Source organism: Manis javanica, chromosome 1 (genome assembly GCF_040802235.1).
Source record: "Manis javanica isolate MJ-LG chromosome 1, MJ_LKY, whole genome shotgun sequence".
Lineage (NCBI taxonomy): Eukaryota > Metazoa > Chordata > Mammalia > Pholidota > Manidae > Manis > Manis javanica.
The window spans coordinates 112,060,279-112,073,577 of record NC_133156.1 but is presented as its reverse complement, the minus strand read 5'-3'; the positions used below and the strand labels follow the sequence as shown (position 1 = coordinate 112,073,577).

At 36.7% G+C, this 13,299-nt stretch overlaps 1 long non-coding RNA gene across 2 annotated transcripts in view; it reads right to left on the bottom strand.

Moving 5' to 3' along the window:
- Nucleotides 1–13,299, bottom strand: part of LOC108400789 (uncharacterized) — a 292,621-nt gene that overhangs the window by 169,426 nt on the left and 109,896 nt on the right. The window lies entirely within an intron of this gene.

Genomic DNA, 13,299 nt, shown 5'->3' with positions numbered 1-13,299 from the left:
CGTTTTTTAAAACAAAACTAAATTATTTCCTAGTCTATTTCCTTTCCAAAGAAGCTTCCAAGATTCATTCTAGCAAAATGTAGGGATGTCCTAAATTCATAGAACAGAGAAGGCCCAGCATCCTAAAAGCCACAAGATTCCAAATCACAGTAGAAAGATTGTTAAGAGAATTTGACTGTTTTAAATAGTAAACAAGCAAAATAAAAGAGTTAGGTGTTAAGGAAACCACTGAGACTGAAAACTGAATTTCTGGTGCTATTGAACCAACAGTTTATATGTTTTTCTCCACCAATTTGAAGGATTAATGCAATGTTGTTGGGCTATAGGGAGAGTTTTGTTGAAAGACAAGTGGAAGGATGCTAATGGAATTGGTGGGGGAAAAAAAAACTCTAAATGAACATGCAATACAGTCTAAAAAAACAAAGAAAACAGGCCCGTGAGGAAGTTTGTATTGGAATAGAATGCCAGAGTGGAGTGATAAGAGTCCTGAGGTGGAAGAGCAGCTGTGTGAGTTAGTGTATGTCAGTTCAGATTCTCTTACCATGAAACAGATTAAGCATGGACAATTAGTCTACAGAGTCTTTCTGTGGCAGAAAGGGAAAATGTGGGCAATATGAAAGTTGAGAAGTCATTTCATATCTCATAACTACAGTCCTTAATATTCAAAGAGGAAAATTTTAATGAATGAGGTGCATCGAGATTCCATCAAATGTCACTTCTTGCCCATATTAGAATACATAAAATCCCACCTTTCTGATGAGCCAATGTTTGCAAAATTAGTAATGTTAGCACTGTGTTTCTACAGATCAGTTTTCCTTAGCACAGGAAAAATGCTTTACAAAACAGGCTGAAAAACAACTGCAAAACAAAACCCAGCTGGTTTCCTGGGTTGAATGGGGGAAATCTGAATACCAAAGAGCAGAGATAGTTGTCACAACCAGAGACATACTATAACTTTTGGAGTTTTAATTTCTCATTCAGTCATATATGTCTATAAACACAGAAATACAAGTTAATGTGTTCAATTGTAGCAAAACTCTTGATGTTTTTCTTCATTTTTATTCCCTCATGCACACTATTGAAATAAAAATAGAATTAAACCTACCTCGAATGATCCAATTTAAGTTTAAAATATAGTTGGATATATCCAGGGGTGAAATAATGAGACTCTTTGAGACTAGAAATAGAGCCTGTAATCTCTTAAGAATTTATGAAAATCTCATCTCTTTTCAGTTGTGGTTTAATCAAGTAGCTTTGCCTGAAGATCTACATTCCTTTTGATGAGGTAACTTACTTTATTTATTACAGACCTTTAAACACTTTTTTGGGTTTGTCAATACTGTGGCTCCATGACAAGATAGTGTGCTATGTTCCTTCAATTTCTGAAATCATCATGGGTTTTGATGCTTATTTTTAATCTTGAGTTTTCTTTATCTGAAAATAATAATTCTGTTTGAGGGAATGGGAGTCCATTAGATACATCATAGCATAAAATAAGAAGTATCAATGAAGCAGCCTACAAATTTGAGCAAACTGAACCTACAAACTCACAACATCTTAGTATGCTACAAATGCTTTTCATTCAGGAATTAAACTTCATTAAAGCAAGGGAAAAAATTATTGCTTGTAACTCCAGTGCCTATAAGAATGATAAGTACATAATAGATGTTCAATAAAGATTTATTAACTGACAGAGTGAATAACTGGAAGATAATTTAGGATTTATAGGTGGATTAAATTGAAGGATCCTAATGCAAATAACATTTAATTTGCTGTACTTGAAAAGTGGGGGTGAGGGGAAGGGAGTGAAAATGCTAGGTGATTTTCTGTGGTCTTTTCCAAGATTACAAACTCAATAGAAGATGCACACTGAGACCCAAAACACTCAATTATGCTTCTACCATCATGTTTTATTTTTAACTTTTTATTTTGAAATAACTGTACACTCACATGAAGCTGTAAGAAATAATACACAGAGGAGATGAAATAAGATAGTGACGTGAGAAGTGAAGCAGAAACCTCCTCCCAAAACCACATATAACAAAAAGTACAGCAAATACAACTAATCCTGAAAGAGCAACTGGAAAGAACACTGCAACAGACGGCCTACATCTGGGGGAAAGAGAAGACCTCATGGAAAAGGGTAAAGTAGCAAAGCCACAATATGGCAGGACCCAAGCCCTCCCCCCACTCCAGCTCACCAGTGAGTGGAAGAGAAATAGAGCAAGGAGGGAGTGGAAGCCCAGGACTGCTAAATACCCACCCTGAAGGTCTACTAGGGGAGCACGAACCCACATTAGTGGTCCTCTGGAGATTACAGGGGTTGGAAAGAAAAGACAGGCAGAATATTCAGTGAGACTGAGATTCCAGCCATTTATGGACTACAGGTAACCACAACTTGCACTCTGGGACAAAAGAAAGGCAGGCACTTTGAAAGACTTTCCAACAGCAAGAAGGCTACTAAAGAGCTTGCTGCTCAGGAGAAAAACAGGTGAACAAAACCATCCCAGCACATTCAGCCCAGTAGGTTGGGAACATTCAGAAGCTTCACGTGCTTCATCTCCCTGGCTTGCAATGCAGTGCCAAGGCCACCCCACTGTGATACACAGTCTGCCTCTCCTTTTTCCTGGTGTGCACTAGTTCTCAAAACTGCTGCCCATGCCATTGTGCCAGGCCAGCCAGAGGATGACTTCACCTACAGCAGCTACAGGGGCATAGAATAGAGGCCCCCCCTGTGCATTTGGCTGACTGGCCCTGGCAGTGGAGGTAGGCACTGTGGCCAGGAAGGAGGAAAGAGCTCTTTTCTCCTGGCAGGCATGGGCACCACTCACCTGCGACCCCCACCATCACTCCAGGGGCTTGGTAGCTCCAAAGATTAGAGCTCCTGGGCACAAGAGGGCACCACCTATAGAAAGTATTATTCCATATTATTCATTAGGAATATGAAAAAGCAAGAGAACCTGGTAAAAACCAAAATCCTTCAAACACCAGAGAAAGGGTTAGGTGAAACTGAAATCACCAATCTTCCTAATAAAGATTTCTAAATAAAAATAAACATGCTTACTGAGCTACAGAAAAATAATTAAGACCTCAGGGAGGACTTCAAAAAAGAGATAGAAACTTTAAAAAGTACAGTATCTAAAATGAAACATACAATGGAGGGGTTTAAAAGAGAATTTCACGAGGTAGAGGAGAAAGTAAATGAAATAGAAATTAGAGAACAGGATGACAAAGAAGCTGAGGCACAGAGAGAAAAAAAGATCTCTAGGAATGAAAGAATAGCGAGAGAACTGTGTGACTAATCCAAATGAAACAATATTTACATTACAGGGATAACATAAGAAGAAGAGAGAAAAGGGGATGAGGAAATAATAGCTGGAAACATCTCCAATCTAGGCCATGGAAGTGCACAAACCTCCCAATACAAGGGACACAAGGAAGACAACACCAAGACATATAATACTTAACATGGCAAAGATCAAGGATAAGGACAGAATATTAAAGGCAGCCAGAGAGAGAAAAAAAAGATTACCTACAAAGGAAAACCCATCAGGCTATCATCAGACATCTCAACAGAAACATTACAGGCCAGAATGGAGTGGCATGATATGTTTAATGCAATGAAACAGAAGGGGCTCAAACCAACAATACTCTACCCAGCAAGATTATCATTTAAATTTGAAAGAGGGTTTAACCAATTTCCAGAAAAGCAAAAACTGAGAGAATTTACCTCCCACAAACCATCTCTACAGTGTATTTTGGAGAGACTGCTATAGATGGAAGTGCTTATGGGGCTAAATAGCTGTCACCAGAGAAAATAAAACCACAGTAAAGGAAGTACACCAATTAGTTACTAAGCAAATGCAAAATTAAATCAACTACCCACAAAGTCAGTCAAGGGACTCACAAACAGTAATGAAACCTAATATATAAAGAGTGGAAGAGGAAGAAAGAGAAGGGAGGGAAAAAAAAGAACCTTTAGATTTAGATTGTGTTTAAATAGCATAATAAGCAAGTTAAGTTAGATTGTAATATGGTAAAGAAACTTCCCTTGAACCTTTGGTAACCACAAATATAAAGCCTGCAATGGCAATAAGTACATACCTATCAATAATCACCCTAAATGTAAATGGACTGAATGCACCAATCAAAAAACACACAGTAACTGAATGGATAAAGAAACAAGTCCTGTCAATATACTGCCTACAAGGGACTCACTTCAAACCCAAAGACATACAAAGAATAAAAGTGAAGGGATGGGAAATGACATTTCATGCAAATAATAGTAAGAAAAAAGAAGGAGTTGCAGCACTGGTATCAGATAGAACAGACTTCAAAACAAAGGAAGTAACAAGACAAAGAAGGACATTACATAATGATAAAAGGGTCCGTCCAACAAGAGGATATGACCATTATAAATAACTATGCACCCAACATAGGAAACACCTACATATGTGAAATAAATACCAACAGAATTAAAGGGGGAACTAGAGTGCAGTGCATTCATTTTAAGACAATTCAACATACCACTCATACCAAGGACAAATCAAACAGACAGAAAATAAGTAAAGAGACAGAGGCACTGAATAGCATATTAGAACAGATGGACCTAACAGACATCTACAGAACACTCCACCCAAAAGCAGCAGGATATACACTCTCAAATGCCCGTGGAACATTTTCAAGAATAGATCATATACTAGGCCACAAAGAGAACCTCAGTAAATTTATACAGATTGAAATTGCACCAATCAGCTTCTCAGACCACAAAGGTATGAAACTAGAAATCAATTATGCAAAGAAAACCAAAAAGGCAACAAACACATGGAGGCTTAACAACATGCTACTAAATATTCAATGCATCAATAACCAAATAAAAAAAGAGATCAAGCAATACATAGAGGAAAATGACAACAATAACTCAACACTGCAAAATCTGTGGGATGCAGCAAAGGGCATGCTCAGAGGGAAGTATATTGTGATACAGGCTTACCTCAGGAAAGAACAATCCCATATGAACAGACTAAACGCACAATTAATGAAACTAGAAAAAGAACAGCAATGAGGCCCAAGGTCAGTAGAAGGTGGGACATAACAAAGATTAGAGTAGAAATACATAAAATCGAGAAGAAAAAAAAATAGAAAGAATCAATGAAAACAGGGGCTGGTTTTTGAAGAAATAAACAAAGTAGATAAACCCCTAGTGAGACTTACCAAGAAAAAGAGTCTGCACACATAAACAGAATCAGAAATGAGAAAGGAAAAATCACTACAGACATGACAAATACAAAGAATTATTAGAGAATACTATGAAAAATTGTATGCTAACAAATTGGATAACCTAGAAGAAATGGACAACTTTCTAGAAAAATACAACCTTCCAAGCTGACCCAGGAAGAAACAGAAAATATTAACAGACCAATTACCAGCAACAAAATTGAATTGGTCATTTAAAAACTACCTATGAACAAAACTCCTGGACCAGACAGTTTCACTGCTGAACTTTACCGAACACTTAGTGAATACCTAATATCCATCCTCCTTAAAATTTTCCAAAAAGTAGAAGATGGAGGAGTACTTCCAAATAGACCCTATAAGGCCAGCATCACTCTAATACCAAAACCAGGCAAAGACACCACAAAAAGGAAAATTACAGACCAACATCCATGATGAACAGATGCAAAATTACTCAACAAAATATTAGAAATCCAAATTCAAAATACATTAAACAGATCATCCATCATGATCAAGTAGGATTTATTCTAGGGATGCAAAGGTGGTACAATATTCGAAAATCCATCAACATCATACACCACATCAACAAAAAGAAGGGAAAAAAATCACATGATCATCTCAATAGATGCTGAAAAAGCATGTGACAAAATTAAACATTCATTCATAATAAAAATGCTCAACAATACGAGTATAAATTGTAAATACCTCAACATAATAAAGGCCATATATGACAAACCCACAGCCAACATCATACTTAACAATGAAAAACTAAAAGCTTTTCCTCTAATATTGGGAAAAAGACAAGGATGCCCACTCTCCCCAGTTTTATTCAAAATAGTACTGGAGGTCTAACCACGGCAATCAGACAACATAAAGAAATAAAAGGTATCCAGAATGGCAAAGAACAAGTTAAACTGTCACTGTTTACAGATGACATGATGTTCTACATAAAAAAGCCTAAAGAATCCACTCCAATACTACTAGAACTAATAACTGAACTCAGCATAGTTGCAGGAAAAAAAACTAATACATAGAAATCTGTGGCATTCCCATATACCAATGATGAACTAGAAGAAAGAGAAATGAGGAAAAAATTCCATTTACAATTGCATTTAAAAGAATAAAAAACCTAGGAATAAACCTAACCAAGAAGTGAAAGGCCAATACTCTGAAAACTACAAGACACTCATGAGAGAAATTAAAGAAGACACCAATAAATGGAAATACATCCCATGCTCATGGATATGAAGGATTAATATTGTCAAAATGGCCATCCTGCCTAAAACAATCTACAGATTCAGTGCATCCCTATCAAAATATCAACAGCATTCTTTAACAAACTAGAATAGTTCAAAAATTCATATGGAACCACAAAAGAATAGCCAAAGCAATCATGAGAAGGAAGAATAAAGCTGGGAGAATTATAATCCCCAACTTCAAGCTCTCATAACAAGCCACAGTAATCAAAACAATTTGGTACTGGCACAAGAACAGACCCACAGATCAATGGAACAGAAAAGAGAGCCCTGCTATAAATCCAAACATATATGGCCAATTAACACATGATAAAAGAGTCATATATATACAATGAGGAAATGATAGCCTCTTCAGCAACTGGTGTTGGCAAAACTGGACAGCTACATTTAAAAGAATGAAACTGGAGTATTGTCTGACTCCATACACTAACATAAACTCAAAATGGATAAAAACCTGAATATAAATCATGAGACCATAAAAGTCTTAAAAGAAAATATAAGAAAAAATCTCTTGAATGTAAACATGAGCAACTTTTTCCTGAACACGTCTCCTTGGGCAAGAGAAACAAAAGCAAAAATGAACAAATGGGACTACATCAAACTAAAAAGCTTCTGTACAGCAAAGGATACCATCAATAGAACAAAAGGCATCCTACAGTAAGGGAGAATCTATTCATAGATGACATATCCAATAAGGGGTTAACATCCAAAATATATAAAGAACTCCCAATGCTTCAACACCCAGAAAACAAATAATCTGAATAAAAAATTGGTGGTGAATCTGAACAGACATTTGTTCAAAGAAGAAGTTCAGATGGCCAACAGGCACATGCAAAGATGCTCCACATCATTAATTATCAGGGAAATGCAAATTAAAACTGCAATGAGATATCACATCACACCAGTTAGGATGGCCAACATCGAAAAGACAAGGAAAAACAATGCTGGCAGGGATGTGGAGAAAGGGGAACCCTTCTATACTGTTGGTGAGAATCTAAATTAGTTCAGCCATTGTGGAAAGCAATATAGAGGTTCCTGAAAAAACTAAAAACAGAAATACCATTTGACCCAGGAATTCTATTTTAAGGAATTTACCCAGAGAAAACAAGATCCCTAATTCAAAAAGACATGTGCACCCCTATGTTTATTGCAGCTCTTTTTCAATAGCCAAGATATGGAAGCAACCTAAGAGCTCATCAGTAGATGAATGGATAAAGAAGATGTGGTACATATACACAAAGGAATATTATCATCCATAAGAAGAAAATGAAACCTACCATTTACAACAACATGGATGTAGGTGAAGGGTATTATGCTCAGTGAAATAAGCCAGGCAGAGAAAGACAAGTACCAAATAATTTCTCTCATTTGTGGAGTATAACAACAAAGCAAAACTGAAGGAACAAAACAGCAGCAGACTCACAGACCTCAAGAAAGGACTAGCAGTTACCAAAGGGAAGGGCATGGGGTGGGTGGGCATGGAGGGAGGGAGAAGGAGATTAAAGGGCATTATGATTAGCACATATAGATAGGTCATGGGGAAGGCAGTATAGCATGGAGAAAACAAGTAGTGACTCTATAACATCTAACTACACTGATGGGCAGTGCAATGGGGTGTGGGAGGGACTTGATAATTTGGGTGAATGTTGTAACCACAATGTTGCTCATGTGAAACTTTCATAAGGTTGTGTATCAATGATACCATAATAAAAATAAATTTTAAAAAATGAGCTATAAGGGTCACATGAAGAAATCAAATAAATTGCAGAGTATACAAAAGATTATAAACACTGGAAAATCTGCCAATATGAAAAAAGCAGGACAAATAGGAACAAATCCAGATGTTGGTTAACATGGGAGACTATCCAATGAAAAATGTATTACAATAAATGGAGGATATATATAAACATATATAAATAATATACATAAATATAAACATATATATGTAAATATATTTATGCATTTCTGTTTCCCAAGGTTATCATTTTCTTTGTCTATAATACTCCCTACTAATTTCACACCACTTTAAACACTGAAGACCTGGTCAGCAAAATTAATGGGCATATTAAAAGAACGGTAGCATTTCATAACTATGGAAGGGATGAGTTACGTCTTTTTAAAGTTATTTTTGCACACACAGACTCATGCACAAACGTGGAACTGATACCTACCTCTCCAGGTAGAAAAATAAACACATCAGGTCAATGACCTAAAATTTTTGACAAGTCTTATTAATATCTCTTCCTTTATTTTCAAGTGCTTGAGAAATAATAAAACAGCTGCTATTAACCAGAGAAAGGCTATAAGAACTGGAAAGGAAAGGGGACATATTTATAGAAAAACATCCTAAAATAGCTGTGTAAATCTGGGGAGGGAAAATCTCAGGGAAAAATGCCTTTGAACCCGAAATCAGTCAAAGGGAGAAATAAAGTTTAAAACCCGTTTATTGCTTACAAGCTGTTGTCCTGTCTCTCTCTCTCCTGCTGCAGCAGAAGCTAGCGAATACTCCCCCCAACCACTCTGGTCCAGAGTAGCCCTAACTTGCCCATGTAATTACCCATTGATATGGAAATGGACTACTTTCCACCACTTGGAAACACCTGTTGATATGGAGATGCACTAAAAACAGGAGAGAGATTCTGGAAATATTGCAATTTTGCCCACAAGCTGTTTTTAGTATTCCCCACACTAAATTTGAATCTGAATGGAAGAATCTTGAAATGAGCAAAAATTAAAAATTATTCTTTTTTATCTATATTTTTCTTTTAATGAAACTTCAGATTTATCTCTAGTTTTCCTTATACTATTGGTCACCAAAAATGAAACTCTGAAGCCATTCCATTCCCTAGAGTTTTTTTAATGTTTAGGTTTTCTGACTTCCTTTTCAATCTTGCTTGCTTGCTGTGTAAGATATTTTGATATACTTTTCTGGGAAATTAATTGGTTTTCTACCCAACAACATCCTCTCTGGTAACTGATATAAAGAATTCATTAATTTAATAAATTTCTGGATTCTTTTAATATTATTTTCCTTTCATATAATAGCTCTATCACAGCTATACTTCTGATCTCCAACCATAGTTATGACCAACTGTTCACATTCTTGAGGAATTAGGCATACAAATTCTTTGGAAGCTAGTAAATAGTGCCCTCTTTATATTCCTGTTTGAACTATGAATAAAGAATTCTTATGAAAATAAGATTTGGCCTTGGATTTAGAAGACAGAAAAAATGGCACTCAAAGAGTGGACACACTAAAAATACAATATATTGTTCTCCCCCTGATAACTTCTGCTCTCCTGGTTCTACACACAGAGGAATTGCACCATAAGTATATAACTTTAAAATAAGAAAAAGGGGTAGGAAAAGAGGAGATTAAAGATTGCAGTGTGAGAGCTGAAACAGATGCTTCCTCCTAAAACCATATACAATTCGAAATATAGTTGGTGCCACTAATCCTGAGAGAGCAACAGGAAAGAGGACTGTGCCAGACTGCATACACCAGGAGAAAAGAGCAGACCTCATGAAATAGGATAAGGTACCAAAGCTGTGGCCCATCAGGACCCAAGCCCTTCCCCCACCCCAGCTCAATGGCAGGAGGAAGATAAATGGAGCAAGGAAGGAGTGGAAGGCCTGGGACTGCTGAATACCTAGCTCTGGAGATCTGCTCTGGGAGCACAAACCTATATTTCATGGTGCTTTCATGATACTCATGTGATTATGGGGTTGGAAAGCTAATACAGGCAGAATTCCTGGAGAGACTGAGATTCAGCTGCTTGTGGTATGCAGGGATCCATATCTTGCTGCTCTCGTACAAAACCTTATATATGTGTGCTCAGCCCACTGGTTCAGGCAGTGGAGACAGGCATAGCGGCCAGGAAGAAGGAAACAGCTCTTTCCTCCCCCCAGGCACCAATACCGCTCCCCTGCAACCCCTGACATTGCTTCAGTGGCAGAGCAGCTCCAGAGGAGAGCTTCTGGACACTAGAGGGTGCCATATACAAATATGAAATGCCAAAGGAACCTGGTTCAGAGTAAAATTAATATAACTCCAGAGAAAGATTTAAATGATATGGACCTTACAACTTCCTGAAAGGGAGTTCAAAATAAAAATCATCAACATGCTAATGGAGGTACGGAAAGATATCCAAGAACTCGGGAATGAATTCAGGTCAGAGATCCAATTGCTGAAGAGCATGATGGAGGGTATTAAAAGCAGGTTGGATACAGTGGAGGAGATGATAAATGAAATAGAAACTAGAGAAGAGGAATAAAAGAAGCTGAGGTACAGAGAGAAAAATGGATATCTAAGAATGAAAGAATATTGAGAGAACTGTGTGACCAATCCAAGTGGAACAATATTCGCATTATAGGGATACCAGCAGAAGAAGAGAAAGACAAAGGGATAGAAAGTGTCTTTGAGGAGGTAATTGCTGAAAACTTCCTCATTCTGGTGAAGGAGATAATCTCTCAGGCCATGGAGATCCACAGATCTCCCAACACAAGAGACCCAAGGAAGACAACACCAAGACATATAGTAATAAAATTGGCAAAGATCAAGGATAAGGACAGACTATTAAAAGCAGCCAGAGAGAGAAATAAGATCACATACAAAGGAAAGCCCATCAGTCTAACATCAGACTTCTCATCAGAAACCTTACATGCCAGAATGGAGTGGCATGATATGTTTAATGCAATGAAGCAGAAGGTCCTGGAACCAAGATTACTTTATCCGGGAAAATTATCATTTAAATTTGAGAGAGGGATTAAGCAATTTCCAGATAAGCAAAAGCCGAGAGAATTTACGTCCCACAAACCATCTCTACAGCCTATTTTGGAGGGACTGCTATAGATGGAAGTGTTCCTAAGGGGTAATAGCTGTCACCAGAGGAAATAAAACCACAGTAAAGAAAGTAGAACAGCTAATTACTAAGCAAATACAAAATTAAACTAATTATCCCCAAATTCAATCAAGGGATAGGCAAAGAATACAGAATATGATACCTAATACATAAAGAATGGAGGAGGAAGAAGAAGGAGGAGAAAAAGAAAAGAACCTTTAGACTGTTTGTAACAGCATATTAAATGAGTTAACTTAGACTCTTAGATAGTAAGAAAATTAACTTGAACCTTTGGTAAGCACGAATGTAAAGCCTGCAATGATAATAACTACATACCTATTGATAATCAAGCTAAATGTAAATGGACCCTACATACCTATTGATAATCAAGCTAAATGTAAATGGACTGAATGCATCAATCAAAAGACAGAGAGTCACTGAATGGATAAAATAACAAGACCCATCTATATGCTCCCTATAGGACACTCACTTTAAATCCAAAGACATACACAGACTAAAAGCGAAGGGATGGAAAAAGATATTTCATGCAACTAACAGAGAGAGAAAAGCAGGAGTTGCAGAACTTATATCAGACAAAATGGATTTCAAAACAAAGAAAGTAATAAGGCACAAAGAAGGACATTACATAATGATAAAGAGGTCAATCCAACAAGAAGATATAACCATTATAAATATATATGCTTCCAACACAAGAGCACCCACATATGTGAAACAAATACTAACAGAATTAAAAGGGGAAATGGAATGTAATGCATTCATTCTAGGAGACTTCAACACTCCACTCACTCTGAAGGACAGATTAACCAGACAGAAGATAAGTAAGGAGACAGAGGCACTGAAGAACACAATAGAACCGATGGACCAAACGGACATCTACAGAACTCTACAACCAAAAGCAACAGAATACACATTCTTCTCAAGTGTACATGGAAAATTTTCAAGAATAGATCATATAATAGGCCACAAAAAGAGCCTCAGTAAATTAAAAAAGACTGAAATTGAACCAACTAATTTCTCAGAACACAAAGGTATGAAACTAGAAATAAATTAGTCAAAGAAAATGAAAAAGCCTACAAACACATAGAGGCTCCACAACATGCTCGTAAATAACCAATGGATCAATGACCAAATAAAAACTGAGATCAAGCAATATATGGTGACAAATGACAACAATAATTCAACACCGCAAAATCTGTGGGAAGCAGCCAAGGCTGTGCTAAGAGGAAACTATATTGCAATACAGGCCTACCTCAAGAAAGAAGAACAATCCCATATAAGCAGTCTAAACTCAAAATTAATGAAACTAGAAAAAGAACAACAAATGAGGCCCGAAGTCAGTAGAAGGAGGGACATAATAAAGATTAGAACAGAAATAAATAAAATTGAGAAGAATAAAACAATAGAAAGATTCAATGAAAGCAAGAGCTGGTTCTTCAAGAAAATAAAAAAGTAGATAAAGCCCTAGCCAGACTTATCAAGAAAAAAACAGTCTACTCACATAAACAGAATTAGAAATAGGAAAGGAAAAATCACAATGGACACCACAGAAATACAAAGAATTATTAGAGAAAACTATGAAAAATTATATGCTAACAAACTGGATAACCTAGAAGAAATGGACAACTTTCTAGAAAATTACAACCTTCCAAGGCTAACCAAGGAAGAAATAGAAAATATGAACAGACCAATTACGAGCAACGAAATTGAACTGGTAATGAAAAACCTACATAAGAACAAAACCCCTGGACCAGATGGTTTCACCGCTGAATTTCATCAAACATTTAGTGAAGACCTAATACTCATTCTCCTTAAAGTTTTCCAAAAAGTATAAAAGTAGAGAATACTCCCAAACTCATTCTACAAGGCCAACATCATTTTAATACCAAAACCAGGCAAAGACACCAAAAAAAAAGAAAATTGCAGACCAATATCACTGATGAACATAG